This window comes from Nicotiana sylvestris, chromosome 6, assembly GCF_000393655.2.
Source record: "Nicotiana sylvestris chromosome 6, ASM39365v2, whole genome shotgun sequence".
NCBI classification, from domain to species: Eukaryota; Viridiplantae; Streptophyta; class Magnoliopsida; order Solanales; family Solanaceae; genus Nicotiana; species Nicotiana sylvestris.
In genome coordinates, this window is record NC_091062.1 from 106,394,747 (window position 1) to 106,399,421 (window position 4,675).

The 4,675-nt window shown below is 40.4% G+C and overlaps 1 non-coding gene across 1 annotated transcript; it reads left to right on the forward strand.

Moving 5' to 3' along the window:
- The first annotated feature begins 422 nt into the window (after positions 1 to 422).
- Positions 423 to 528, forward strand: LOC138872227 (small nucleolar RNA R71). The gene has a single exon (XR_011400696.1). It is a non-coding gene; the product is annotated as a small nucleolar RNA R71 (small nucleolar RNA).
- Positions 529 to 4,675: the final 4,147 nt, after the last annotated feature.

A 4,675-nucleotide genomic window follows, 5' to 3' on the forward strand; every position in this document is an offset into this window, starting at 1 on the left:
TAGTTGGCCACATAATTCATGTTCTCCTGATATTGTTGATTATCACCTTCAGCACTCCATAAGCAGACATATGGTTGATTAATGCATGATGTGCATAGACCCATATTAGTTGCATAAAATATGTGTACCTGCTGCTTCTAGCTTGATTCTTCCACCTTTTTGGTGAGGATGCTCATTTGCGTCAATAGAGTGGCCATATTTTCAGCCATGGAGTTAGCCGGGTCTAGAGCCACTGAGTACACCACAGGACTGATTGGAGCATTTCTTGTTGTCCATACTGATTTTTGTGCCATTTTGTTAAGTAGGATCTTGCTCTCTCTGAATGTCTTGCTAAAAAATGCTCCACCTGCTGAAGCATCAACATTGGCTTTCGAAGTATTTGCTAAACCCATTTAAAATCTCTGCCCCAACATCTACTCCAGAATACATGATGTGGACACGTAACCAGCAGACCCTTGAATCTCTCCCACGTTTCATGTAGAGTCTCAATTGTTCTCTATCTGAAGCTCAATATCTCATCAATTTGCTGAGCAGTCTTATTGGATGGATGAAATTTGCTCAAATATTGCTTGACTAATTCCTCCCAAGTAGTGATGGAGTTGATGGAGAGTGAATTAAGCCAAGTCCGAGCTGCTCCTATCACTGAGAATGGAAACAATAGCATACGTATTGGTTCTGGTGTCACGTTGTGTTGCCTCTGCGTGGCACCGATTGACAAGAAATTCTTTAGATGCTGCTGAGGATCTTCAACGTATGACCTAGAGAATAGTCCCTTGTTCTGCAACAGATGTAGCATGTTATTTGTGATCTGGAATGAATCTGCTTGTATCTGAGGGACTACAATAGCAGTTGCTAAGTTGTCAGCTGAGGGTTGTGCCCAGTCATATAGTGCTGCATCTAGCACAAGAGGTGCCACACCCTGATCATTTGGGTCATTCACATTGTTTTTGTTGTTTAGGTTATTGTCTTCCATGTCTGATTCAATGTTTTCGGTCGAGTTCTGTTATGATGACCTAAAAGGTCATCACTTGTTTTAGAAATAAATTTTGGGTTTCAAGGCCTTAAAATCTCCTTTTTGTCTCACCTTGATTTGCGTGCGCAATCCGAGCGTGTATCTGGAAAGCCATTATGTAAAAATTTATGAAAAATGATAAATTTTGCTTTTAAAATAAATTTAGGATGACTTTGGTCAACATTTTATGTAAACGGACCTGGACCCGTAATTTGATGGTCCCAAAGGGTTCATAGGAAAATATGGGACTTGGGCATATGTCCGGAATCGAATTCCGAGGTCCCAAGCCCGAGAAATGAATTTTTATAGAAAATTATTTTCTGGAATATATGTGAGTTTTTGAAAATGAAATATGTTTGAATTTGATGGTATCGGGCCCATATTTTGGTTTCGGAGCCCGGTACAGGTCTTATATGGGATTTAAGTTGAGCCTGTAAAATTTGGTAAGAAACAGACTTGAAATGATGTGAATCGGACCTTCGGTTGTTAAAATTTGAACTTAAGAGTTCATGAGATTTTTCTTTGATTTTGATGCTAAATTCATAGATATTGATGTTATTTTGATGATTTAATCGCACGAGCAAGTCCGTATGATATTTTTAGACTTGTGTGCATGTTTGGTTTGGAGCTTCGAGGGCTCAGTTGAGTTTTGGATAGGCCACGGAGTAAATTTTGAACTTAGGAATTGCTGGTATGTTGCACGCCTGCAGGCTTCGCAAATGCAAGCCCGTAAATGCGAATCTTTATCGCAAATGTGAAGATGGCCTGGGCTGCCTTGATCGCAAATGCGTCGTAATTATCGCAAAAGCGATATCGCAATTACGAAGGGTCCCTCGCAAATGCAAAGTGGACCATATTCCTTTAGTATCGCAAATGCGACAAGATCTTCGCAATTTCGAAGTCAACAGGTTCTAAAGGGTTCACAATTGCAAATCCTGGCCACAATTGCGACATCTGCAACCTGCTAAATCATAACTTAGATGCATTTTCAGCCATTTTTCAAACCTTTTCAAAACCTAAACATCTTTGGGCGATTTTCAAAGAAAAGTACTCTTCCATATCGATTGTAAGTCATTTCTAACTCGTTTTCATTAATCTTTAACATCTTTTCACATGATTTCAACTCAAAATCAAGGGGTTTCATGGGGCAAATTGGGTGTTTTGGGTAGAACCTAGGTTTTTCAAATTTTGGAGATATGGACCTCGATTTGAGGTCCGATTTCAAAATAGATTATATATTTGGGTTCATGGGTGAATGGGTAATTGTGTTTTGGTTCGAACCTCGGGTTTTGACCATGTGGGCCCGGGGTCAATTTTTGACTTTTTGGGGAAATCGTTATAAAACCCATTTTCATGCATTAGAATTGATTCATTTAGCATTTATTGATATTGTTAAGTAAATTGTAGCTAGATACCAGCGAATTGGTGGTGGAAACAAGAGGTAAAGCGGTAGTTGACGCTTGAATTGTGATTGTGGCATCGAGGTAAGTGTTTGGTCTAACCTTAGCTTGAGGGATTAAGAGTTGTGTCTTATTTGCTATGTGTTAATTGTGGAGTACGGTGTATAGGCATGGTGACGAGTATCTATACGTCGGTGTCAAGCATGCCCGTGGGTCTAGTGTTGTAATTGTTGTGACTCCGTTGAGATTTATTCATGCTTAACATATTGATTATCATTGTTGGTTCCCTTGCTGGAATGTTATTGTTTATGATATTGTCTCCATTGTCGGGATGTTAATATTTATGATATTGTCTCCCTTGTCGGGATGTTATTGTTTATGATATTGTCTCCCTTGTGGAGATATTATTGTTTATGATATTGTCTCCCTTGCCGGGATATTATTCTTTACGATATTGTTTTTCTTGTCGGGATGTTGTTGTTATGTTCTTGTTCCCTTGCTGAGATTCTTTTGTGATTGATGTTGATTTGTAAATGGGATAGGGTTGCACGCCTGCAGTAAGATATATGAAATGGGAGCGGGTGGCGCACCGACACGGAAATATTTGAAATGGGATCAGGTTGCACGCCTGCAACAAGATATGTGAAATGGGAGCGGGTTGCACGCCTGCAACGAGATATATGAAATGGGAGCGGGTTGTACGCTGCAACAAGATATATTAAATGGGAGAGGGTTGCACGCCTTCAACAAGATATATGAAATAGGAGTGGGGTGCATGCCTGCAACGAGATATATGAAATGGGAGCGGGTTGCATGCTTGCAACGAGATATATGAAATGGGATTAGGTTGCACACCTGTAACAAGAAAGAAATGAAAGTGAATACTGTGTTTGTTTTCCTCACTATTGTTGGCAATTAAATCCCGGTTTCTTTACATTCCTCTTTGGTATTTTGTTGTTATCTCATACTCCTCATAGCATGCTTTCCCCTCCCCATCTTTAACTGTGAATATCTGCTTTTATTTTCGGTTGTATATGATTTAACTGCACAGGTTTATTTGGTAGTCCGGTCCTAGCCTTGTCACTACTTCGCTGAGGTTAGGCTAGGCACTTACTAGCACATGGGGTTGGTTATGCTGATACTACACTCTGCACTGTGTGCAGATCCCGGTGTTGCAGCTTTTGGACCATAGTGAGGTGGCTGCCTTCAGTCCACTCAGGCGACCCGAGGTAGTGTTGCAGGCATCCGCAGGCCTTGACGTCTCCTTCTACCTTTCCATACTATTTCTTCTATGTATTTTTGAAACAGCTTGTAGTTATCTTTCAAACCCTTATTTGTAGTATTCCTAGACAGTCTGTGATATTGTAACACCAACCTCTGGGTAGAGTTGTATCTCGAATTTATATATCAGTGTTTGGTTAAACTATTAAGTTTTCGTCTTTCGTATTTCTAGCTATTTTTAATCATTCCGTTGTTGATCACCAATTATATTGATTTGTTAAAAAGGCTAAGTAAAAAGGGTAATGAATCTATCACGCTCGGCTTGGTTAGCTTTCACGAGTAGGCGCTATCATGACTCCCGAGGGTGGGAAATACGGGTCATGATAAATTTGTATCAGAGCTTTAGATTACTTAGGTTTCATAATTCACGGACAAGCTTAGTAGAGTCTGAGGGATTGGTACGGAGATGTCTGTATTTATCCCCCAGAGGCTACAGAGTTAGGAAAAACTTCACATCTATTCTTCTCTGTCGTGCGATTTTGTTCTCTCACTGCTAAATTGAACCCTCTACTCTTGTTCTTTCATGGATGACGAAACCATGTACCGCTTCTTTAGCCGAGCGGTAGCTAAGGCCGGTGATGGATCAACTACATTTTTAAGTGCCTTGTGGAGATTGGACAGGTTCACCAAGCTCTTCACTACTACTTTCAGCTGTGCATCTTCTAAGGATCTCCAGGGTTTTTGGACAACTGTCATGAGGTTCTCAGGAATATGGGGATAGTGGAGACCAATGGGGTCGACTTTACTCTTTTTTGCTTATCTAGATTCACCAAGACTTGGTAGAGAGATTTTTGTTTGGCTAGACTAGTTGGGTCACCAGCTTTGACTTAGGATCAGTTTTCTCAACTATTTTTGGAGAAGTTTCTTCCTATCACTCAGAGGGAGAACTATTAGAGGCAGTTTGAGCATCTCCAACAGGGTTCTATGACTGTTACTCAGTACGAGACCAGATTTATTGACTTGGCCCATCATGTTTTTCTTA